This window comes from Pongo pygmaeus, chromosome 13, assembly GCF_028885625.2.
Source record: "Pongo pygmaeus isolate AG05252 chromosome 13, NHGRI_mPonPyg2-v2.0_pri, whole genome shotgun sequence".
Classification (NCBI taxonomy): Eukaryota; Metazoa; Chordata; class Mammalia; order Primates; family Hominidae; genus Pongo; species Pongo pygmaeus.
The window spans coordinates 8,660,017-8,687,859 of record NC_072386.2 but is presented as its reverse complement, the minus strand read 5'-3'; positions in this window follow the sequence as shown (position 1 = coordinate 8,687,859).

Here is a 27,843-nt window from a genome sequence, read left to right as displayed (position 1 = left end):
CCTAATTCTCTTCCTCCCCTTGCCCCCCAGTCCCTGACAGGCCCGGGTGTGTGATGTTCCCCTCCCTGTGTCCATGTGTTCTCACTGTTCAACTCCCACTTATGAGTGAGGCTGCAGTGTGAATGAACCTTGAAGACATCAGGCCCAGTGAGAGAAGAGACACACAATGGAATACTACACAGCCAGGAAAAGGAACGAGGGTAAGAAGCAGGCTGCAGCGTGGATGAACCTTCAAGACCTCAGGCCTAGTGAGAGAAGAGACACACAATGGAATACTACACAGCCAGGAAAAGGAATGAGGGTCAGACAGAGGCTGCAGTGTGAGTGAACATGGAAGACATCAGGCCCAGTAAGAGAAGAGACACACAATGGAATACTATACAGCCAGGAAAAAGAATAGGGTCAGACGCAGGCTGCAGTGTGAATGAACCTTGAAGACATCAGGCCCAGTGAGAGAAGAGACACAAAATGGAATACTATATAGCTAGGAAAAGGAATGAGGGTCAGATGCAGGCTGCAGCGTGAATGAACCTTGAATACATCAGGCCCAGTGAGAGAAGAGACACACAATGGAATACTACACAGCCAGGAAAAGGAATGAGGTTCAGATGCAGGCTGCGGCATGGGTGAACCTTGAAGACATCAGGCCCAGTGAGAGAAGAGACACACAATGGAATACTACACAGCCAGGAAAAGGAATGAGGTTCAGACGCAGGCTGCGGCATGGGTGAACCTTGAAGACATCAGGCCCAGTGAGAGAAGAGACACAATGGAATACTATACAGCCAGGAAAAGGAATGAGGGTCAGACACAGGCTGCGGCATGGGTGAACCTTGAAGGCATCAGGCCCAGTGAGAGAAGAGACACACAATGGAATACTATACAGCCAGGAAAAGGAATGAGGGTCAGACACAGGCTGCAGTGTGGATGAACCTTGAAGACACCAGGCCCATTGAGAGAAGAGACACACAATGGAATACTATACAGCCAGGGAAATGGATGAGGGTCAGACGCAGGCTGCAGCATGGGTGAACATTGAAGACATCAGGCCCGGTGGGAGAAGAGACACACAGTGGAATACTATATGGCCAGCAATAACGAATGAGGGTCAGATGCAGGCTGCAGTGTGAATGAACCTGGAAGATCTCAGGCCCAACAAAGGAAGAGACAAACAATGGAATACCATACAGCCAGGCAAAGGAATGAGGGTCAGAAGCAGGCTGCGGCATGGGTGAACATTGAAGACATCAGGCCCAGTGAGAGAAGAAACACAGAATGGAATACTATACAGCCAGGTAAAGGAATGAGGGTCAGATGCAGGCTGCAGTGTGAATGAACCTTGAAGACATCAGTCCCAGCAAGAGAAGAGACACTCAATGGAATACTATACAGCCAGGAAAAGGAATGAGGGTTAGACGCAGGCTGTGGCATGGGTGAACCATGAAGACATCAGGCCCAGTGGGAGAAGAGACACACAACGGAATACCATATAGCCAGGAAAAGGAATGAGGGTCAGACGCAGGCTGCGGCATCGGTGAACCTTGAAGACATCAGGCCCAGTGGGAAAAGAGACACACAATGGAATACCATACAGCCAGGAAAAGGAATGAGGGTCAGACACAGGCTGTGGCGTGTGTGAACCTTGAAGACATCAGGCCCAGTGGGAGAAGAGACACACAATGGAATGCTATACAGCCAGGAAAAGGAATGAGGGTCAGATGCAGGCTGCAGTGTGATTGAACCAGGAAGATCTCAGGCCCAGTGAGAGAAGAGACACACAGTGGAATACTATATGGCCAGGAAAAGCGATGAGAATCAGATGCAGGCTGCAGTGTGAATGAACTTTGAGGACATCAGGCCTAGTGAGAGAAGAGACACACAATGGAATACTACACAGCCAGGAAAAGGAATGAGGGTCAGACGCAGGCTGCGGCATGGGTGAACCTTGAAGACATCAGGCCCAGTGAGAGAAGAGACACACAATGGAATACTATACAGCCAGGAAAAGGAATGAGGGTCAGACGCAGGCTGCGGCATGGGTGAACCTTGAAGACCTCAGGCCCAGTGAGAGGAGAGACACACAATGGAATACTATACAGCCAGGGAAATGGATGAGGGTCAGACGCAGGCTGCGGCATGGGTGAAACTTGAAGACATCAGGCCCGGTCGGAGAAGAGACACACAATGGAACACTATACAGCCAGGAAAAGGAATGAGGGTCAGACGCAGGCTGTGGCATGTGTGAACCTTGAGGACATCAGGCCCAGTGAGAGAACCCAGACAGGAAAGACCCCATAGTGTATGACTCCACTTATCTAAAATGCCTGGAACAGGCAAAGATTTCATAGAGTCAGAAACTAGAACTACGGGTGGCAGAGGCTGGGGGGTGAAATGGGGAATTGGTGTTTCATGGGGAGAGAGTTTCTGTTTGGGAAGATGAAAATATTCTGGAGGTGGTTAGTGACAATGGTTGCACAATTATTTGAATGTACTATTTTTTTTTGAGGGGTATAGAGTTTTGATCTTGTTCCCCAGGCTGGAGTGCAATGGCGCGATCTCAGCTCTCTGCAACCTCCGCCTCCCGGGTTCAAGTGATTCTCCTTCCTCAGCCTCCTGAGTAGCTGGGAGTACAGGCATCTACCACCAGGCCCAGCTAATATTTTGTATTTTTAGTAGAGACAGGATTTCACCATGTTGGCCAGGCTGATCTCGAACTTCTGATCTCTGGTGATCCACCCACCTCAGCCTCCCAAAGTGCTGGGATTAGAGGCACGCAGCACCACACCCGGCTAATTTTTGTATTATTAGTAGAGACGGGGTTTTGCCATGTTGACCAGGCTTTTCTTGAACTCCCAACCTCAGGTGATCCACTCGCCTTGCCCTCCCAAAATGCTGGGATTACAGGCGTGAGCCACCATGCCTGGATGAATTGTACTCTTTAAAATGGCTAAAATAGTAGACATTATATTATGTGTGCTCCCCCACAATTAAAAAAATATATATTGCTATGGACAGGAAAAGAAGCTTTCTTTTCAGGAAAAGGATACATTCAGTTGGCAACAATGAACATTGCACAATATTTAATTTTTTTTCTTTTTTTTGAGATAGAGGCTCACTCTTGTTGCCCAGGTTGGAGTGCAGTGGTGCAATCTCAGTTTACTGCAACCTCTGCCTCCCGGGTTCAAGTGATTCTCCTGTCTCAGCCTTACGAGTACCTGGGATTACAGGCATGTGCCACTACGTCTGGCTAAATTTTGTATTATTAGTAGAGACAGGGTTTTGCCATTTTGGCCAGGCTGGTCTTGAACTCCTGACCTCATGTGATCCACCCACCTCGGCCTCCCAGAGTGCTAGGATAACAGGCACACACCACCACACCCGGCTAATTTTTGTACTATTAGTAGAGACCGGGTTTTGCCATGTTGACCAGGCTTTTCTTGAACTCCCAACCTCAGGTGATCAACCCGCCTTGCCCTCCCAAAGTGCTGAGATTACAGGCATAAGCCACCACGCCCGGCCAAATTATACTCTTTAAAATGGCAAAAATTGCAGAGATTGTATTATGTGTGCTCTACCACAATTTTTAAAAAGTATATATTGCTATAGACAGGAAAAGAAGCTTTCTTTTGAGGAAAGGGGTACATTCGGTTGGCAACAATGAACATGGAAGAATATTTAACTTTTTTTCTTTTTTTTTTTTTTTTGAGATGGAGTCTCACTCTAGTTCCCCAGGCTGGAGTGCAGTGGCGCGATCTTGGCACACCGCAACCTCCACTTCCTGGGTTCAAGCAATGTCCCTACCTCAGCCTCCCGAGTAGCTGAGACTACAGGTGCACACCACAGTGCCCGGCTAATTTTTTGTATTTTAGTAAAGACAGGGTTTCACGATGTGGGCCAGGATGGTCTCAATCTCCTGACCTCCTGATCAGCCTGCCTCAGCCTCCCAAAGTGCTGGGATTACAGGTGTGAACCACCATGCCCGACCAAATTGTACTCTTATTTACAATGGCTAAAATTGCAGAGATTATATTATGTGCTCTCTACCACGATCTTAAAAAATTTTATTGCTATACACAGGAAAAAAAAATGCTTTCTTTTGTGGAAAAGGGTACATTTGGTTGGCAGCAATGAACATTGCACAGAATTAAATTTTAAAAATGCAAAAAGTTGTTCTCAGCGTGGTACAGTGGCTCACACCTGGATTCCCAGCTACTTGGGAGGCTGAGGTTGGAGGATCCGTTTAGCCCAGGAAATGGAGGCTGCAGTGAGGTGTGATCACGCCACTGCACTCCAGCTTGGGCAAAAAGACAAGATCCTGTCTTGGCCAGGCACAGTGGCTCACGCCTGTCATCCCAGCATTTTGGGAGGCCGAGGCAGGCAGACCACGAGGTCAGGAGATCGAGACTATCCTGGCTAATACGGTGAAACTCAGTCCCTACTAAAAATACAAAAAATTAGCCGGGCGCGGTGGCGGGTGCCTGTAGTCCCAGCTACTTGGGAGGCTGAGGCAGGAGAATGGCATGAACCTGGGAGACAGAGCTTGCAGTGAGTGGAGATCGCGCCACTGCACTCCAGCCTGGGCGACAAAGGAAGACTCCATCTCAAAAAAAAAAGAAAAAGAGAAGACCCTGTCTCTAAAAAACACAAGAAAACAACCACAACAAGACACAAAAGAGTGGTCTCAAGAAGAAGAAAAACAGTTAAAATGGTGCATATGACATTATACGTATTTTGCCATAATGAAAAAGAATGGTGTAGGGAACAGCAGAATCTTTTAGAAAGTAATCCTGGGGTTCAGCACTTCACAAAAACAAAAGGAAAGCAAGTTCTCAAGCTATCGAGTTAGAAAAAGCTTTGCTGGGCGTGGTGGCTCACATCTGTAATTTCAGCACTTTGGGAAGCCGAGGCAGGTGGATTACATGAGATCAGGAGTTCGAGACCAGACTGGCCAACACGGTGAAACCCTGTCTCTACTAAAAATACAAAAATTAGCCAGTCGTGGTGTCGCACGCCTGTAATCCCAGCTACTTGGGAGGCTGAGGCAGGAGGATTACTTGAACCCAGGAGGTGGAGGTTACAGTGAGATGAGATGCTTAGATCTTTTAAGATATATTTTTGGCTGGGTGCGGTAGCTCACGGCTGTAATCCCAGCATTTTGGGAGGCTGAGGTGGGCAGATCACCAGAGATCAGGAGTTCGAGATCAGCCTGGCCAACATGGTGAAACCCCTCTCTACTAAAAAGTAGAAAAATTAGCCAGGCATGCTAGCGCATGCCTGTAATCCCAGCTACTCGGCATGCCGAGGCAGAAAAATCAGTTGAACCTGGGAGATGGAAGTTGCAGTGAGCCGAGATCGTGCCACTGCACTCCAGCCTGGGCGACAGAGCGAGACTCCATCTCAAAAACAACAGCAACAAAATACCCGTAATTTGGGAGGCCCAGGCAGGTGGATCACCTGAGGTTAGAAGTTCGAGACCATCCTGGCCAACATGTTGAGACTGCGTCTTTACTAAAACTACAAAAATTAGCCAGGCGTGGAGGCAGGTGCCTGTAATTCCAGCTACTCGGGAAGCTGAGGCAGGAGAATCGCTTGAACCCAGAAGGCGGAGGTTGTGGTGAGCCGAGATCACGCCACTGCACTCCAGCCTGGGTGACAGAGCGAGACGCTGTTTCAAAAGAAAAAAGAGAGAGAGAGAAATATAGGATAGGAAAATAGAAATGAAACAAAGAATGATATAGAAAAGACAAAATAAAACATGACTAATATGGCGAAGAGCCCAAGAAGACGATAGGGGGCGTGAAAGAACAAAAAAACCAAAAAATAAAAAACAAATTGCAGAAAATTGTGCAGAGATCAAAATTTGAAGTTGAAGAAAGAATAGACATAGAGAATTCACCCAGAATAAATTAAAAGAATGCAAGACCAATAAATCATCAAATAAAGTGAGACGCAACTTCTAGCAACCGTAAAATTATAAAACCAGTATTTCGCTGAATTTATCAGTAACCAGTAACAATGGAAAATAAGGCGATGCTCATGAGTGACTATTTTTATTTTTTCAGACAGAGTCTCGCTGTGGCCCAGGCTGGAGTGCAATGGCGCCATCTCAGCTCACTGCAACCTCGGCCTCCCAGGTTCAAGCGATTCTCCTGCCTCAGCCTCCCAAGTAGCTGGGATGACAGGTGCCCGCCACCACGCCAGGCTAGTGTTTGTATTATTAGTAGAGACGGAGTTTCACCATGTTGGCCAGGCTGGTCTCCAACTCCTGACCTCAGGCGATCTGCCCTCCTCGGTCTCCCAAAGTGCTGGGATAACAGGCGTGAGCCACGGCGCCCGGCCTCATTTCAGAGTTTGAGCCACGGCGCCCGGCCTCATTTCAGAGTTTGCTTTCAGATGCGCCATATAAAGAAGTCATCAGGCACTCCTTAGCGAGGAAAGCAGCAGTAACATGTAAATTATACTCACAGGATTTTCCCCACTTCAACACATCCAGAAGTTGAAAGGAAGAGATAAATGGACATTTCAAAGCTGAGTCTCTAACAACAACTAAAACCTGTTCGGTGGGGCTTGATTTGGCAAGAGTAAATGAACTCGAATCAAATTCAATTACCCTGTGTACGTTAACCATAATACGTGCTTAACATTTTACAAAAAGATCTGATTTTCTGGTACTTGTTTATTTTTAACCGCAATAAAAAGTCAAAATTTGGTGGAAAGCATTTAACGTGTGTTTTCTGTAGCACTCATGAGCTGTGCAATGGTGCTGTTATTTAAAAAAAGGAAAAGAAAAAAAGTGGCCGGGTGCGGTGACTCACGCCTGTAATCTCAGCACTTTGGGAGGCCGAGGCGGGTGGATCACTTGAGGTCAGGAGTTTGAGACCAGCCTGGGCAACATGGTGAAACCCTGTCTGTACCAAGAAAAAAAAAATTATCTGGATGTGGTATGTATGCCTATAGTCCCAGCTACTTGGGAGGCTGAGGAAGGAGGATGGCTTGAGCTCAGAAGGTGGAGGCTGCAGTGAGCTGAGATTGCACCACTGCACTCCAGCCTACGCAACAGAGCAAGATATTGTCTCAAAAACAAAATAAAACAAAACACAAACACTAAAAAAACAGATTGAGAATCCTTGGCACCCACCTCTTACCAGCTCAGTCACAATTGCAAACCAGAGGCCTGGCACGGTGGCTCACGCCTGTAATCCCAGCACTTTGGAAGGCCAAGGTGGGCGGATCACCTGAGGTCAGGAGTTCGAGACCAGCCTGACCATCATGGTGAAAGCCTGTCTCTACTAAAATACAAAAATTAGCCGGGCGTGGTGGCACGTACCTGTAATCCCAGCTGTTTGGGAGGCCGAGGCGGGCGGATCACCAGATGTCAGGAGTTCCAGACCAGCCTGACCATCATGGTGAAACCCCATGTCTACTAAAATACAAAAATTAGCCAGGCGTGGTGGCACGTACCTGTAATCCCAGCATTTGTGGAAGCCGAAGCAGGTGGATCACCAGAGGTCAGGAGTTCTAGACCAGCCCGACCATCATGGTGAAAGCACGTCTCTACAAAAAATACAAAAATTAGCCCGGCATGGTGGCAGGTGCCTGTAATCCCAGCTACTTGGGAGGCTGAGGCAGGAGTATCGCTTGAACCCAGGAGGCGGAGGTTGCAGTGAGCTGAGATTGTACCACTGCACTCCAGCCTGGGCAACAGAGCAAGACTCAGTCTCAAAAAGAAACGAAACAAAACACTAACCTAAAAAATTGGATTGAGATTCCTCAGCCCCCACCTCTTACCAAATCAGTCAAAATTGCAAACCAGAATGTATTCAACTGCTTTGAATACCGAGGATAGATGTCATTTCATCTATGACCCTGTGTGCAGCAGGAAAGCAATATTGCCCACCTGTATTATCAAATTGGGCTCATTCAGCTAATTAAACCTATCAGCAAGATATGCAAACTGGAGGCTGGGCACGGTGGTTCACACCTGTAATACCAGCACTTTGGGAGGCCGAAGAAGGCAGATTACTTGAGGTCAGGAATTTGAGGCCAACGTGGCCAGCAAGGTAAAACCTGGTCTGTACTAAAAAAAAAAAAAAAAGAAAAAATACAAAAATTAGCCGGGTGTGGTAGCGGGCACCTGTAATGCCAGCTACTCAGGAGGCTGAAGCCAGAGAATCGTACTTACGAGGTGGAGTTTGCAGCAAGCCGAGATCATGCCATGGCACTCCAGCCTGGGTGACAGAGTGAGACACTGTCTCAAAAAAACAAAAGATATGCAAACTGGAATAACCAGGCTATATTATTCAAGGGATACTTTGATATGAGAATTTCTTAGTCAGCAGGAAAAATCATAATTTCTTGCCTTGTCTGAGGTATGAGTACTTGCATCTGGGGTACATGTGACTTAAGAATTTGGAAAAATTGCACTGGGCGCCGTGGCTCATGCCTGTAATCCCAGCACTTTGGGAGGCCGAGGCGGGTGGATCACCTTAGGTCAGGAGTTCAAGACCAGCCTGGCCAACATGACTAAACCTGGTCTCGAGCAAAAAAACAAAAATTTGCTGGGCGTGGTGGCAGGCGCCTGTAATCCCATGTACTCGGGAGGCTGAGGCAGAAGAACTGCTTGAACCCGGGAGGCAGAGGTTGCAGTGAGCTGAGATCACGCCACTGCACTCCAGCCTGGGCAACAGAGCAAGAATTTGTCTCAAAAAAAAAAAATTGGAGCAGTTTGAAAGCTAAAGGGTGGGCTTTCCTCATCTTCTTCATCAAATGTTATTTCCATGTCTTTTTTTCTTTTTTTGAGACAGGGTCTCCCTCTGTTACCCAGGCTGGAGTGCACTGGTGCAATCTCAGCTCACTGCAGCCTCAACCTCCTGGGCTCAAGCAATTCTCCCATCTCAGCCTCCCGTGTAGCTGGGATAACAGACATGCACCAAAACACTGTTTGCATCTTCTCAGCATTTAGGAGAGCTTCGCATCACATACCCCGACCACGAGAATGAATTCAAGAAATTCTTTTTTTTTTTTTGAGACAGAATCTCATTCTGTTCGCCCAGGCTGGAGTGCACTGGCCCGATCTCAGCTCACTGCAAGCTCCACCTCCAGCGTTCAAGCTATCCTCATACCTCAGTCTCCCAAGCAACTGGGATTGCAGGCACGTGCCACCACACCTGGTAATTTTTGCATTTTTAGTAGAGACGAGGTTTCACCATGTTGGCCAGGCTGGTCTTGAACTCCCAACCTCAAGTGATCCGTCCGTCTCAGCCTCACAAAGTGCTGGGATGACAGGCCTGAGCCACCGCACACCAGGTCCAAGCAACTGATTTAGATAAAGTTTCCCCCGGCTCTCCTTCTCTCTGACCCTGTTTTATTTCTTTATTTTTGTTTTCTTTGCCGTCCTAGAGTGGGAAACGCTGATTTAAGCACCCATCTTTGCAACTGTTACAGAATTGTCAGGTATTTAACGAAACAATGAACGGATCCCGTATTTGCCAACAAGAACATATTATACAAATATAGACAAAGTGGCATAATTTACATCCCTCGTTTCAAGTAGACACACGATGAATTTTTCATATTCTCTCAGCTTTGAAGTCTGTTATTACGGCTGGAAACAATGATTTGTATTCTTCTCTGAAGTCTGTTTTCTGACAGCCCCAGTCAGATATTTAGAAGACGGCTGGTTTTGACAATTTCATGGGGATCGTCCTAAAACTGTTTTTTTTTTTTTTAATTTTTCTCTCCCACTGTGGGTGAGGTAGCGATGGACGCTGTATGACTATAAATTGTCTAATTTACATTGTGTTGATCATATATTTTATTTTATTATTATTATTTTTTGATCATATATTTTTGAGATGGAGTTTTGCTCTTGTCGCCCAGGCTGGAGGGCAGTAGCACAAGCTCAGCTCACTGCAACCTCCACCTCCCAGGTCCGAGCGATTCTCCTGCCTCAGCCTCCCGAGTAGCTGGGTTACAGGCACCTGCCACCATGCCTAGCTCACTGCAACCTCCGCCTCCCAGGTTCAAGCGATTCTCCTGCTTCAGCCTCCCAAGTAGCTGGGATTACAGGCACCCTCCACCATGCCTGGCTAATTTTTGTATTTTTAGTAGAGATGGGGTTTCACCATGTTGGTCAGGCTGGTCTTGAACTCCTGTCCTCAGATGACCCAACTGTCTAGCCTCTGAAAGTGCTGGGATTACAGGCTTGCACCACCGTGCACAGGCTGTGGTGTCATCTTTCTTTCTTTCCTTTCTTTCTTTCTTTTCTTTTCTTTCTTTCTTTTCTCCTGTGCTCATGCTTTGTTACAGGAGACATCGTCTGTCTCCTGGCTGTCTCACCTTCCACACTCACTTCCCACTGATCACCAGAGCATGCCCCACCAATGGTGAATGCTTCAGACTCCGTCACAATCCAGGCCTGTGAAAGTGGGGTCCCCAGGTCACCTCGGTGTGGGCACCTGGCAATGAGAGGGAGGGATACTGGGGGGGGTCCCCTGACATCAAAACATATGGCTGGATCAGCTGTGAAAGTTGTGAGATGTTGAAAATGTTGAGCAACATTTAATATATATGCATATACCTATATTTTAATTAAATAATTAATAATTAATATTTAATTATTAATATTAAACATTCGTGATTATTATTAGATATTAATTAAATATTTAACTAAAATATAAACATGCATATATCTATATATCCATATATTTGCATTTATCCATATATTTGTATATGCATATATAGCTATGCATATATATCTATGCAATAGATATGCATCTATATGCATATTGCAATATATGCAATATAAAACAGAAATATAAGTCAATAGAAATATTGATTAAATATTGATTAAATATAAATTAAATATTTAATCAATATTTAATTTATTTAGCATCACTTAATAGCTATATAATATATATTATATATATTATTAAATATAAATTAAATATTTAATTTATATTTAATAATTATTATTTCATATTTAATGATAACAATAATAATGTTTGATAATATTGACGAACACCGGTGAGGGTTGATGGACATGGTTGCAGGTAAAAAGACACATGATTCATCCACGTGGTGGTGACTCATGCCTGTGAGTACTTTGTGAGGCTGAGGCAGGAGGATGGCTTGAGGCCAGAAGTTCGAGACCAGCCTGGGCAATATGGTGAGATTCCCCCCTCCGCTATCTCTACAAAAAATAAAAAAATACAGAAAGAGGCAAGATTCATGAAGCATGGAGTGAGGGCTCTGTGATGTTCCAATGGCCTCAGCAATTCTGTGTTGAGCATTTGCAAGGAGAAGGGATTGTCAGTCAGTAGCTCAAACTATAGAGCAGAGGAGATGCATGCTTCCCTGAGGATGTCTTTATGTTCTTTTTTATTTTTTATTTTATCAGTATTATTATTATTATTTTGAGATGGAGTCTCGCTTTGTCACCCAGGCTGGAGTGCAGTGGCACAATCTCAGCTCACTGCAACCTCCACCTCCCAGGTTCAAGCGATTCTCCTGCCTCAGCCTCGCAAGTACCTGGGACTACAGGACCCCGCCACCATGACCAGCTAATTCTTTTTTTTTTTTTCTTTTTTTGAGATGGAGTCTCGCTCTGTTGCTCAGGCTGGAGTGCAGTGGTGCAATCTTGGCTCACTACAACCTCCGCCTCTTGGGTTCACACCATTCTCCTGCCTCAGCCTCCTGAATAGCTGAGACTACAGGCACCTGCCACCACACCCGGCTAATTTTTGTATTTTTAGTACAGACGGGATTTCACCATGTTAACCAGGATGATCTTGATTTCCTGACCGCTTGATCCGCTCGCCTCGGCCTCCCAAAGTGCTGAGATTACAGGCGTGAGCCACCGCGCCCAGCCTAATTCTTGTATTTTTAGTAGACACAGAATTTCACCATGTTGGCCAGGCTGGTCTTGAACTCCTGACCTCAGGTGATCCGTTGGTCTCCTCCTGCCAAAGTGCTGGGATCACAGGCGTGAGCCACCGCGCCTGGCCAGACATCCTTACGTTCTAAAGATCTGCTGTACAGTGCTATGCCTACAGCCAGCAATATTGTCTCCTGCACTTAAAAATATGCTAGGAAAGGAGAGCTCACGGACACTCCTTAAAATAATGAGAATAGAAGTACCATTACGTCCAGCAATTTCACGACTGGGTATCTACCAAAGGAAAAGCAGTCGTTATGTGGAAAAGACACTTGCACAGGCACATTTATAGCAGCAAAATTTGCAACTGCAAAATCATGGAACCAGCCCCAAGACCCATCCAGCAACGAGTGGATAAAGAAAATGCTGTGCAGGCTGCGAGCGGTGACTCACCCCTGTAATCCCAGCACTTTGGGAGGCTGAGGTGGGTGGATCACCAGGTCAGGAGTTCAAGACCAGCCTGACCAATATGGTGAAACAGCATCTCTACTAAAAATGCAAAAATTAGCCAGGTGTGGTGGCAGGCACCTGTAATCCCAGCTACTGGGGAGGTTGAGACACAAGAATCGGTTGAACCCGGGAGGTGGAGGTTGCAGTGAGCTGAGATCACACCACTGCATTCCAGCCTGGGCGACAGAGTGAGACTCCATCTAAAAAAAAAAAAAAGTGATATATATCTCGATATATATATATGATATATATGATATACATATATAGGATATATATATACACACACACTATATATAGTCTATATATATATAGTGCTGAATATATGTATACACACTCTGTATATATATAATGGAATACTACTCAGTCAGGAAAAGGAATGAATGAATGGCATTCATGGCAACCTGGATGGAATTGGAAACCAATATTGTAAGTGAAGTAACTCAGGAATGGAAAACCAGACATCCTTTGTTCTCCCTCATAAGTGGGAGCTTATGAAACTGTGGTTATATATATATATAGATATGTTGTGTGTGTATATATATTTACAGTGTGTGTATATATATTTACTCACAATATGTGTGTATACATATACGCACACTATATATATGTCTATATATAGTGCTGAATATATGTATACACACACTATATATTTATTGGAATACTACTCAGCCTTGAAAAGGAATGAATGAATGACATTCACAGCAACCTGGATGGAATTGGGGACCATGATTCTAAGTGAATTAACTCAGGAATGGAAAACCAAACATCCTTTGTTCTCTCTCATAAGTGGGAGCTTATGAAGCTGGGGTATATATACATATATATATATAGTGTGTGTGTATATATATTTACACACAATATGTGTGTGTAAATATATATACACACACTGTACATATGTCTATATATATAGTGCTGAATATATATACACACAATATATACATATGTCTATGTATATAGTGCTGTATATATACACAGCACTGTATATATAAAATGTAATACTACTCAGGCATGAAAAGAAATGAATGAAAAGAAATGAATCAATGGCATTCACAGCAATCTGGATGGAGTTGGGGACCATTATTCTAAGTGAAGTAGCTCAGGAATGGAAAACCAACATCCTATGTTCTCACTCATAAGTGAGAGCTAAGCTAGCAGGATGCAAAGGCATAAGAATGATACATGGATTTTGGGGAATCTGGGGGACAGGCTCGGGGGTGGCCGGAAATAAAAGACCATGCATTGGGTACGGTGTACACGGCTCGGGTGTGCACCAATACCTCTAAAATCACCACTCAAGAAGTTATCCAGCTGAGTGTGGTGGCTCACGCCTGTAATCCCAACACTTTGGGAGGCCAAGGTGGGCAGACCACGAGGTCAGGAGTTTGAGACCAGCTTGGCTAACACAGTGAAACCCTGTCTCTACTAAAAATACAAAAATTAGCTGGGTGTAGTGGTGCATGCCTGTAATCCCAGCTACTCAGGAGGCTGAGGCAGGAGAATCGCTTGAACCTGGGAGGTGGAGGTTGCAGTGAGCTGAGATTGTGTCATTGCACTCCAGCCTGGGCAACAGAGAAAGACTCCATCTCAAAAAAAAAAAAAAAAAAAAAAGCTTCGAAAGGCAGCTCTCCTGAAAGCTTCTCCAAAAGCCAAGATGACAGATTTGGATCATTTTAAAGTTATGAAGGCAAAGAAAATGAGGAACAGAATCATCAAGAATAAAGTTCAGAAGCTTCCAAAGGCAGCTATCCTGAAAGCTTCTTCCAAAAAAGCACCTGCTGCTGCTGCAGCTGCTGCTGCTAAAGTTCCAGCAAAAAAGATGACCGCTGTGGGTAAGAAGGCCCAGAAGATTCAGCCCAGAAGATTCTTTCCCAGAAAACCACAGGCCAGAAGGCAGCACCTGCTCCAAATGTTCAGAGGACTCAAAAACTCCAGCTCCTAAAATAGAAGAAACACCTGCCAATAGAGTGAGATGATGGTTACATCCACAGAGGCACCTGCTCCAAAAGCTCAGAAGGGTCAAAAAGCTTCAGCACCGGCCAAGCACACTGGCTCAAGCCTGTAATCCCAGCACTTTGGGAGGCTGAAGTGGGTGGATCACGAGGTCAGGAGTTCAAGACCAGCCTGGCTAACACGGTGGAATCCCGTTTCTACTAAAAATACAAAAATCAGCCAGGCGTGGTGGCAGGTGCCTGTAATCCCAGCTACTGGGGAGGTTGAGGCAGGAGAATCGCTTGAACCTGGGAGGCGGAGGTTGCGGTGAGCCGAGATGGTACCATTACACTCCAGCCTGGGGGACAGAGCAAGACTCCCTCTCAACAAAACAAAACAACAACAAAAAAGACTCCAGTCCTAAAATAGAAGAAACACCTGCCACAGAGGCTCCTGCTCCAAAGGCATCTGGTAACAAAGCATAAGAGGCAATTACAGAAAGTAATAAAGGTTCTTTTCGACATGCTGGCAAATCTAAAAAATAGTACTAATGAAAAATAAATAAAATATTAGGAAAACATATTACAGTTTTATGACCTGCTTTTTCTTCTCTTAGAACTATATTAAAAATATATTTGTGTGTTAAAAAAGAAAAACAGAAAAGAAAACCAGAGAATGTGCTTCTAAAATAAGAAACATTTCGTTGTGACTCTGACAGGTGTGATTGAAGCTACTTGGGGCTCAACACCTACCCAAGGGCTGAGTTGTGAGGTGGGACAGGCACCTGTTTTGTCATTATAAAAAGCAGCACTGGCCAGGCGTGGTGGCTCATGCCTGTAATCCTAGCACTATGGGAATCCAAGGTGGGCGAATCACCTGAGGTCAGGAGTTCGAGAGCAGCCTGGCCAACATGGTGAAACCCTGCCTCTACTACAAATACAAAAATTAGCCGGGTGTGGTGGCAGGTGCCTGTAATCCCAGCTACTCGGGAGGCTGAGACAGGAGAATAGCTTGAACCTGGGAGGTGGAGGTTGCAGTGAGTCGAGATCACGCCACTGTATTCCAGCCTTGGGGACAGAGAAAGACTCCATCTCAAAAAACAAACAAAAAAAAGGATCACGGTATTTTTCCCTCTCTCTTTCTTTCTTTCTTTTTTTCTCTTTATTTCCTTCCTTCCTTCCTTTCTTCCTTCCTTCCTTCCTTCCTTCCTTCCTTCCTTTCTTCTTTCTTTCTTTCTTTCTTTCTTTCTTTCTTTCTTTCTTTCTTTCTTTCTTTCTTTCTTACTTTTCTTTCTTTCTTTCTTTTTTTCGACAGAGTCTCGCTCTGTCGTCCAGGCTAGAGTGCAGTGGTGCGATCTCGGCTCACTGCAAGCTCTGCCTCCCGGGTTCACGTCATTCTCCTGCCTCAGCCTCCCGAGTAGCTGGGACTACAGGCACCCGCCACTAAGCCTGGCTAATTTTTTTGTATTTTTAGTAGAAACGGGGTTTCACTGTGTTACCCAGGATGGTCTCGATCTCCTGACCTCGTGATCCGCCCGCCTCAGCCTCCCAAAGTGCTGGGATGACAGGTGTGAGCCTCCGCGCCCGGCCTATTTTTCGCTCTTTAAGCTCACGTAGGTCTCAGTAACTTACTCTATCTGTATGTACACGCATCCGTCTACTTATAAAATGTTGCCATTGTGTTCATCACACCGTTGTTGGATTTCTCTTGATTTCTGTTTTTAGACAACAGGGTCCCTGTTACCCAGGCTAGAGTACAGAGGCTCATTCACAGTTCACTGTGACTCAAGCCCTCCTCCCACCTCAACCTCCCAAGTAGCTCCGATTACAGGGTCATGCCGTCATGCCCACTTAATTTGTCACAGTTTTTGTAGAGATGGGGTCTTTCTATGTTGGCCAGGCTGGTCTCAAACTCCTGGGATCAAGCGATCCTCGTGCCTTTCCTCGGCCTCCCAAAGTGCTGGGATAACAGGTGTGAGCCACCGCAGCTAGCCACTTCTACCTGTCTTTACCTGCACCTGTTTCCTTAAGATGTCGCTACTGTGTTCATTGCAGACTTGTGGCATTCTTCTGGATTTTTCAAAATCATTGCCATAAATTATTACTTGTCTCAGTGACTCAGGTTTTGAATCTGGTGCCCAGCCAGACACGGGCTCACGCCTGTAATCTCAACACTTTGGGAGGCCAAGGGCGGTGGATCACCAGAGGTCAGGAGTTCGAGACCATCCTGGCCAACAAGGTGAAACACCATCTGTATTAAAAATACAAAAATTAGCTGGGGTTGGTGGCAGGTGCCCGTAATCCCAGCTACTCAGGAGGCTGAGGAAGGAAAATTGCTTGAACCCAGGAGGCGGAGGTAGCAGTGAGCTGAGATCGCGCCACTGCACTCCAGCCTGGGGAACAAGAGCGAGACTCCGTCTCAGATAATAATAATAATATTAATAATGATAATAATAATGAAATAAATCTATTGCCCTAGATGAATGCCTTACTCTAGTCCCAGCCCTGAAAGTGACTAAGATACTTGGAAGTTTGGTATCTACCCCAAATACTACTCAGCCATAAGGAGGAATGAAATGACGGCATTTGCAGCAACCTGGATGGAGCTGGAGGCCATGATTCTAAGTGAAGTAACTCAGGAATGGAAAATCAATCATCATTATGTTCTCACTTATAAGTAGGAGCTACGCTATGAGGACGCAAAGGCATGAGAATGATATAATGGACTCTGAGAAGTCAATAGGAGATGTAAGCAATGAAAGGAATGAAATAGTGGGATTTGCTGCACCTGTAAGTCCACCAGCCAGAAGGGTCAACCTGGAAAGTCCACCTGTATTTAAGAGTGGACGTCCGGCCAGGCAAGGTGGCTCACGCCTGTCATCCCAGCACATTGGGAGGCTGAGGCGGGCAGATCGCCTGAGGTCAGGACTTCGAGACCAGCCTGATCAACATGGTGAAACCCTGTGTCTACTAAAAATGCAAAAATTAACTGCGTGTGGTGGCGGTCACCTGTGGTCCCAGCTTCTCTGGAGGCTGAGGCAGGAGAAAGGCGTCAACCCAGGAGGCAGAGCTTGCAGTGAGCCAAGATCGCGCCACTGCACTCCAGCCTGGTTGACAGAGCTAGACTCCTTCTCAAAAAAAAAAATAAATAAGGAGAACTTTTCCTTCTGAGGTATGAAGACCTGCATGAGTACAACGTGCAAAGAGTCACCAGTTCTACCTGCTTCTGTTGCATTTCAAACGTCACACCCAGTGTCTTGAACCACAAAAGGAAGGGACAGTGGATTCTTTTTATTTTATTATATTTTATTTTATTTTACTTTATTTTATTTTATTTTACTTTATTTTATTTTTTCAGACAGAGCCTCGCCCTGTCTCCCAGGCTGGAGTGCAGTGGCATGATCTCATCTCACTGCAACCTCCTCCTCTCGGGTTCCAGTGATTCTCCTGCCTCAGCCTCCCGAGTAGCTGTGATTACAGGCACCTGCCACCACGCCCGGCTAATTTTTTCTATTTTTAACAAACTGGGGTTTCACCCAACATTGGGTTTCACCATGTTGGCCAGGCTGCTCTCGAACTCCTGACCTCGGGTGATCCACCCGCCTCACCCTCCCAAATTGCTGGGATTACAGGCATGAGCCACCGCGCCTGGCCTGCTGTTTTATTTTAAAGACAGAGTCTCGCTCTGTCACCCAGGCTGGAGTGCAGTGACATGACCACAGCTCACTGCATCCTCCACCTCCTGGGCTCAAACAATCCTCCTGCCTCAGCCTCCCAATTAGGCGGGACCATTGGTGTGGGCCACCACACCCAAGTAGCTGGGACTCCACACTCCTGTAGTCCCAGCTACTTGGGAGGCTGAGGCAGGAGGATGAATTTTTTTGTATTATTTTTAGAGATTATTATTTTGTATTATTTGTTGCCCAGGCTGGCCTCAAACTCCTAGGCACAAGCTATCTCCCCACCTCAGTCTCCCAAAGTGCTGGGATTACCAGCACGAACCACCACACTCAGCCCGTCATTTTTAATTCTATTTTTCATATATGTGATTTTATTCCATTTTTCACATATTATATTTTTACATATATCTATTTTTCACCCATACATGTAGAAAATCTCTAAAGTACACAATAAAAAAGACAAAATTCTTCCCCACAAATCTTCTCTTCTTCTCTCCTTCCACACAGACATGCTTCTCATTTTGGGCATGTTTGCACTGTATAATTTTCTTTTTGCTGTGATTTCTCCTTGCTCATTTTGACTTTGTAACACTTAGTAAAAAATGCAATGCCTGGATCCAATGGGATGGGCATTTTCTTTTCTTTTCTTTTCTTTTCTTTCTGTTTTTTCACTTTTGTCGCCCAGGCTGGAGTGCAGTGGTGCAATCTCGGCCCACTGCAAGCTCCGCCTCCCGGCTTCAAGCGATTCTTCTCCTTCAGCCTCCCCAGTAGTTGAGATTACAGATGTACACCACCACGCCCAGCTAATTTTTTTATTTTTAGTAGAGACAAGGTTTCACTGTGTTGGCCAGACTGCTCTCAAACTCCTGACATCAGGTGATCTGCCCACCTCGGCCTCCCAAAGTGCTGGGATGACAGGTGTGAGCTACTGTGCCTGGCCTATTTTATTTTTTATTTGTTTATTTTATTATATTATTTTTTCTTGAGACGGTCTCCTTCTTCACACCCAGGCTGGAGTGCAGTGGCTTGATCTCTGCTCACCGCAACCTCCACCTCCCTGTTGGAGAATCAAAGAGATTCTCCTGCCTCAGCCGTCTGAGTAGCTGGGATTACAAGCGTCTGACACCACACCCAGCTAATTTTTGTATTGTTAGTAGAGACGAGGTTTCACCATGTTGGCCAGGCTGGTCTCAAACTCCTGACCTCAGGTGATGCACTGCCTCGGCCTCCCAAAGTGCTGGGATTACAGGCGTGAGCTACTGCGCCCAGCCTATTTTATTTTTATTTATTTATTTATTTTTATTATATATATATTTTTGAGACAGTCTCCCTCTTCTCACCCAGGCTGGAGTGCAATGGCCCGATCTCGGCTCAATGCAACCTCCACCTCCCGGGTTCTAAGAGATTTTCTTGCCTCAGCCTCCTGAGTAGCTGGGACTACAGGCGCCTGACACCACACCAAGCTAATTTATGTATTGTTAGTAGAGACGGGGTTTCACCATGTTGGCTAGGCTGGTCTCGAACTCCTGACCTCAGGAGATCCGCCCACCTCGGCCTCCCAAAGTGCTGGGATGACAGGTGTGAGCCACCACGCCCAGCCAAGAGAATGGGCATTTTCAAAGCTTCTGAGTTTTCAACAAAATCCTCTCCCAGCAAAAAATTTTCTTGTTGTGTGCGGCCTCTGGAGGACCTTCAGGGCACAAAAGCATTATGCAATATAGAAAATTCAAGTGGGGTCTCCTTGTTTTAAAGAAAGTATTTCTGTAATCTTTATTGAAATCGAACGTGTTCTTTTGATTCCGGCCATTTATTTTGAACCGTTTGACTTTTTCACTGGGGGAAACTTCATGTTTGATTTGAAACAGCCCCATGTGTACTAATGATGCTTTGGTTTAGAATGTATTTTCCATGTGGTCTCTGAACTTCCCTTTAATTTTGTATATATTTTGTGACACACAGATATCTTGGATTTTTTTAATGGAATAAATTTGAAAAACCACCTCTGTCACGTCATAAAATCTCAGTGTGTTACTTATTATTATTATTTTATTTTATTTTCTGAGACGGAGTCTCACTCTGTGGCCCAGGCTGGAGTGCAGTGGTGCAATATGAGTTCACTGCCACCTCCACCTCCTGGGTAGAAGCAAATCTCCTGCCTCAGCCTCCTGAGTAGCTGGGATGACAGGTGCACGCCAGCACGCCCAGCTAATTTTTTGTATTTTTAGTAGAGACGGGGTTTCACCACATTAGCCAGGATGGTCTCGATCTCTTGACCTCGTGATCCGCTCGCCTCAGCCTCCCAAAGTGCTGGTATTACAGGCGTGAGCCACCGTGCCCGGCCCTTTGTGTTACTTCTCGTTACTGATCTGTCTGTCTGTTTACGGGATCCTGCCTTACAGCTTTCATTGATTATTATCTTTATAAAGGAGTTTCTTGTCTGTTCTTGCTGAGACCTGATTTTCGCTGGTTTTTAGGAAATAAAGAAATAAATCAAGAGAACTTTGGAAAATAAATAAATAAATAAAGAGAACTTTAGGAAATAAATGAATAAAGATAACTTTTCCTTCTGAGGTATGAAGACCTCCATGACCAGGATGTGGAAAGACTCACCAGTTATACCTGGTTCTGTTGCATTGCAAACGTCACACCCGGTGTCTTGAACCACAAAAGGAAGGGACAGGGGATTCTTATTTTATTTTATTTTATTTATTTATTTATTTATTTATTTATTTATTTATTTATTTATTTATTTTTGAGACAGAGTCTAGGTCTGTCGCCCAGGCTGGAGTGCAGTGGCGCGATCTCAGCTCACTGCAACCTCTGCCTCCTGGGTTCCAGTGATTCTCCTGCCTCAGCCTCCCGAGTAGCTGTGATTACAAGCACCTGCCACCACGGCCAACCAATATTTTGTATTGTTAGTAGAGATAGGGTTTCACCATGTTAGCCATGCTAATGTTTCTACAGAAACATTTGGAAATCAGTGTACTGATTTCCAGACCTGAAAAAGAAAATTTCTGCAGGGATTAAGGCTGTATTTTAATTTGGGAAATACTGATATATTTACAAAATGAAATCTATACATCCCACGGGACCACAGGCTTCTCTACCTTTTATTCTTTTTTTTTTTTTTTTTTTTGAGATGGGGTCTCGCTGTGTCGCGCAGGCTGGACTGCAGTGGCGTGATCTCAGCTCACTGCCCACCTCCTGGGTTCACACCATTCTCCTGCCTCAGCCTCCCATGTAGCTGGGATGACAGGTGCCTGCCATAACACCCGGCTAATTTTTTGTATTTTTAGTAGAGATGGAGTTTCACTGTGTTAGCCAGGATGGTCTCAATCTCTGGACCTTGTGATCCGCCCACTTCTTAAAGCATTCTTTTTGTTCCATTTTGTTTTGACAGAGTCTCGCTCTGTGGCCCAGACTGGAGTGCAATGAATGGCGTCATCTCAGCTCACTGCAACCTTTGCCTCCAGGATTCAAGCGATTATCCTGACTCAGTCTCCCGAGTAGCTGTGACTACATATGTCCACCACTGCTCTCAGCTAATATTTGTATTTTTAGTACAGACGGGGTTTCACCACGTTGGCCAGGCTGGTCTCAAACTCTTGACTTCAGGCGATCCGCCCACCTCAGCCTCCCAAAGTGCTGGGATTACAGGTGTGAGCCACCATGCCTGGCTAATTTTTGTATTTTTACTAGAGATGGGATTTTGCCATGTTGGCCAGGCTGGTCTTGAACTCCTGACCTCAAGTGATCCGCCCGCCTTGGCCTCCCAAAGTGCTGGGATTATAGGCGCCCACCACCACGCCTGGCTAATTTTTGTATTTTTAGTAGATACAGGGTTTCGCCATGTTGGCCAGGCTGGTCTCGAACTCCTGACCTCAGGTGATCCGCCTGCCTCAGCCTCCCAAAGTGATGGGATTACAGGCATGAGCCACCGCACCTGGCCAAAGCCTTCTTTCATTTGCTTCCTGAGTACCCTTCCTGAGCTTCCTGAGCAGGCAGGGAGAACCACTTGGACAGTTACACCACAGGTGACAGCTCTGTCACCGAGACTGGAGTATAGTGACAAGGTCTATGCTCACTGCAACCTCCGCCTTTCTGATCCAGGCGATTCTGCTGCCTCTGCCTCCCGAGTAGCTGGGATGACAGGCGCCCACCACAACCAGCTAATTTTTGAATTTTTACTACAGACCGGGTTTCACCATATCCGAGACAGGTCTCAGTTCATTTAGAAAGTTTATTTTGCCAAAGCTGAGTACGTGCACCCATAACACAGCCTCAGGAGGTCCTAGTGACATGGGGCCAAAGTGGATGAGGCACAGCTTGGCTTCATACACTTTAGGGAGACATAAGGTCTCCATCAATATATGTAGAAGAGGTATATTAGTTCTGTCAAGAGAGGTAGAGACAACTGAAAGCAGCGAGGGGGCCTCCAGCTCAGAGGTGACTTTGAATAGAACGGGAGGCAGCTTTACCCTCCTCGGTTTCCAGCTTCCATTTTCCCTTTAGTTTTGTGATTTTGGGGACCTCAAGATGTTTTTCTTCTGCATTTCCCGCCTTCTCTACTCAAAGGATTCTTTCACGTGCCTGCAAGACTAGCAGTTGTCTCTCTAGTCACTCAGGGTGTTTATTATTGACTTTACTCCTGGGCATTTGATATTTCCTTGCGATGATCACAGCCATTTTTATACTGATATGTACTTATATTTATATGCATATGTATTATATTTTATAAAATAATTGAAATACAAAGTAAAATATAAATAACATTAAAATTAAATTGTATTTATTATGTATTTACATTATATTATATGTATATATGTATTTATATTTATATGTATTTATATTACATGTATTTACATTTTATAAGATAATTAAAATATAACTAAAAAAACAAATAAAATTAAAAGTAAATTATATGCTTATATGTATTTACATTATTATATATGTATTTATATTTATGTCTATATTTATTTATTATATATTATAAGATAATTAAAATATAATTAAAACAAAATATAAATAAAATTAAAATTATATGTATTCACATTACATTATGTGTATACATGTATTTATATTTCTGTATTTATATTATATGTATTTATTGTTTTATAAGGTAATTAAAATATAATTAAAATAAAATATAAATAAAATTAAAATTACATTTACTATATGTATTTACATTATACTATATGTATATATGTATTTATACTTCTATGTACATATTATAGGTATTTATTATATTATATTTGATGAGATAATTAAAATATAATTAAAATAAAATATAAATAAAATTAAAATTATATTTATTACATGTATATACATTATATTATATGTATATATGTATTTATATTTATATGTATATATTATAGGTATTTATTATATTTGATGAGATAATTAAAATATAATTAAAATAAAATATAAATACAATTAAAATTATATTTGTTATATGTATTTACATTATATTATATGTACACATGTATTTGTATTTCTATGTATTTATATGTATTTACTATATTTTATAATTAAAATATAATTAAAAGATAAAGTTAAAATTATATTTATTATATGTACATTATATGTATATACATATCTATATTCCTATGTATTTATTACATTATGTTTCATAAGGTTAACATACAATTAAAATAAAATATAAATAAAATTAAAGTATAATTAAATTATATTTATATTATATGTATTGTTGTATGTATTTGTTATATTATTTGTATTTATATGTATTCATATTTATATGTTTTATATTTCACATTTCCATTTTATGCTATTTTTAAAATTTTTCATTATTTCTCTTCCTTTTTTCTTTTTTTTGGGGGACAGTCTTGCTCTGTCATCCGGGCTGGATTACAGTGACAATGTCTCTGCTCACTGCAACCTCTGCCTTTCTGATCCAAGCGATTCTCCTGCCTCAGACTCCCAAGTAGCTGGGATGACAGGCGCCCACCACGACCAGCTAATTTTTGTATTTTTAGTAGAGACAGGGTTTCACCATGTTGGCCAGGCTGGTCTCGAACTCCTGACCTAAGGCGATCCACCTGCCTCAGCCTGCCAAAGTGCTGGGATTACAGGCTCAAACCACCGTGCCTGGCCCCTCTACTTTCTTCACAAACTTGCTCTCACTTTACTCTATGACCTCACTCTGAATGTTTCTTGTGCAAGAACCAGGAACCTCTCTTGAGGTCTGGATCAAGACCCCTTTCTGGTAACAACACTGCGTTTGAAAAACCTCTATCTCTGAGATTTGAGTAGGTACTCCACCTCCCGCATGGCATGGCCGGCCTTCTCTCTCTTAAATCCTTTGTCTACAGCAATGCTGTGAGTCTTTATTCAGCAGGCAGGAAGAACCACTTGGACAGTTACGGCACAGCTTAGAAGGCATTCTTAGAGTCTCTGCTTGGAAAGTAGACTGGCCTCGTGAAAACTCGGTGGCATATACACACCATAGAATACTATGCAGCCATAAAAAATGATGAGTTCATGTCCTTTGTAGGAACATGGATGAAATTGGAAATCATCATTCTCAGTAAACTATCACAAGAACAAAAAACCAAACACTGCATATTCTCACTCATAGGTGGGAATTGAACAATGAGAACACATGGACACAGGAAGGGGAATATCACACCGGGGACTGTTGAGGGGTGGGGGGAGGGGGGAGGGAAATCTTTAGGAGATATACCTAATGCTAAATGACGAGTTAATGGGTGCAGCACACCAGCATGGCACATGTATACATATGTAACTAACCTGCACATTGTGCACATGTACCCTAGAACTTAAAGCGTAATAATAATAAAATAAAATAATAAAATAAAATAAAATAAAAAAGAAAACTCGCTCTGAAATGGTAAGCCTTGCTCTAAGCTCTGAGCTCAGCAGGCTGGTGGTAAACATTGCAGCTGTAAATCCAGGGAGAGCTGTGTTACTGGCAGGAGGAGGGATTTTACAGCCCAGGGGGTGGGGGGAGATTTGAATTTAAAAGACTTTTGCACAAAGCAGGACCCCATGCCCAGCTGCCATCCGTGGGGTCCCCAGCTCCTCTGAGCTTCTCACAATGACTCTGGGCCCCTGGGGACAGCCACAGTGACTTCTGAATGTCCTAGCAAAACCTCTAAGGGTCAGCTGGATGTCAGGAATTGTTTCTTGGGTCCTGTTTTTCCTCCAATAGGGGCCATGAGGCTTTAGCTCTGAGTGTATTTGTGATTGTGGTTAGTTACAGTGTTCTATTTGGGGGAACTGTAATAGTGAAAAATCAGAGAAGGTGGCAGGGAACAGACATTTTGTAGAGTTATCAAATCTAGAGCTGAGAGAAGTTAATGCTTGTCTATTTCAGAGTCTCTCAGCCCAGGCTCTGCTGACATTTGGGGATGGAGGATTCTCTGTGGTGGGGCTGTCCTGGGCACTGTATGGTGTTGAGCAGAGACCCTGGGCTTCACCCACCAGGTGCCAGGACCACCCCATCCCCAGTTGTGACAACCAAAATTGTCACCAGATATTTGCAAAATATCTCCTGGCGGTAAAATATCTCTGGTTGCCATAGATAGGTAAGTACACAAGTACATACACACGGGGAGGGGCAAGAGATGGGTGGATAGATGATTGATAGATACACGATAAATAGAAAGATAGATGAGACAGATAAATAGATGGTAGATGATGGATAGATAAATATATACATACATTCATAGATGGATGGAAGGATAGATACATAAATACTTGGATAGATGGATGGATGGATGGATGGATAGACGGACACATACATACATAAATTGATGGATAGATACATACATACATAGATGGATGGAAGGATAGATACATAAATACATGGATAGATGGATGGATGGATGGATGGATAGACAGACACATACATACATACATAGATGGATAGATACATACATACATACGCATATACATACATGGATAGATGGATGGATGGATGGATACATACATACATACATACGCATATACATACATGGATAGATGGATGGATGGATGGATGGATACATACATACATACACAGATGGATAGATGGATGGATACATATATACATACATGGATAGACGGATGGATGGATGGATACATATATACATACATAGATGAATAAATGGATGGATGGATAGATACATACATACATGAATAGATGGATGAATGGATGGACAGACACATACATACATACATAGATGGATAGATGGATGGATAGATAGATAGATAGATGCACACATACATACATAGATGGATAGATGGATGGATGGATGGATGGATAGATATATACATACATGAATAGATGGATGGATGGATGGACAGACACATACACAGATACATAGATGGATAGATGGATGGATAGATAGATACATACATACATACATACATGGATGGATGGATGGATGGATAGATACATACATACATACATATATACATAGATGAATAGATGGATGGATGGATACATGCATACATACATGCATAGATGGATGGATGGATAGACAGACAGACAGACAGATAGAAAGATAGACAGATGATAGATAGATAGATAGATACATACATACATACATACATGAATAGATGGATGGATGGACAGACAGATAGATAGATACATACATACATATATACATACATACATACATACATGCACACATAATCGGATAGATGGAAGGATGAATAGATGGATGGATGGATAGATAGATTGATTGATAGGAAGAAAAATAAATCTTAGGACCCCAAAATCACTAAGCCAAAGGAAAAAGTCAATATGAAAACTGCATCAGGCAAACCTGCCTCCTATTTTATTCGTAAATAAGATCGCTACAGAGATATAAAGATCACATATGTCCCTCACAATCTGTCCACTAGGGAATTCCTACCTATCACCTATAAGCCCCCTCCTCACTTTGAGCTGTCTCACCTTTCCGGACCAAACCAATGCACAGCTTACAATATCACATATTGATTGATGTCTCATGTCTCTCTAAAATGTATACAACCAAGCCGTGCCCCAACCACCTTGAACACCTCTCGTCAGGACCTCCTGAGGCCGTCTCATGGGTGTGTCTTTAAACTTGGCAAAATAAACTTGCTAAATTGATTGAAACCTGTCTCAGATATTTTGGGTTCATGATAGATAGATAGATGATAGATAGATAGATAGATAGATTGATAGATAGACACATACATACATAGATACATAGATAGATGGATGATAGATGACATGACTGGAGAGATGATAGATGATATAGGTGGATATATAGATGATAGATTAGTGATAGTGGAAAGATAGATAATAGATACATAGATAGACACATAGACAGATAGATAGATATGCATAGATGAATGGATAGATAGATGATAGTTTGGTAGGTAGATAGATAGATAGATAGATAGATAGATAGATAGATAGATAGATGAAATGGATAGACTGATTATAGGTAAATAGACAAATAGATAAGATGAATGGGTAGATAAAGAGATGTGATGGATGGATAGATGATAGATAGACAGATAGATAGATAGGGCAGGGCGCGGTGGCTCACACCTGTAATCCTAACACTTTGGGAGGCCAAGGCGGGCGGATCACGATGTCAGGAGATCAAGACCACAGTGAAACCCCGTCTCTACTAAAAATACAAAAAATTAGCTGGGCACGGTGGTGGGCGCCTGTAGTCCCAGCTACTCGGGAGGCTGAGGCAGGAGAATGGTGTGAACCCAGGAGGTGGAGCTTGTAGTGAGCCAAGATTGTGCCATTGCACTCCAGCCTGGGCGACAGAGCGAGACTCTGTCTAAAAAAAAAAAAACAAAAAAAGATAGATAGATAGATAGATAGATAGATAGATAGATA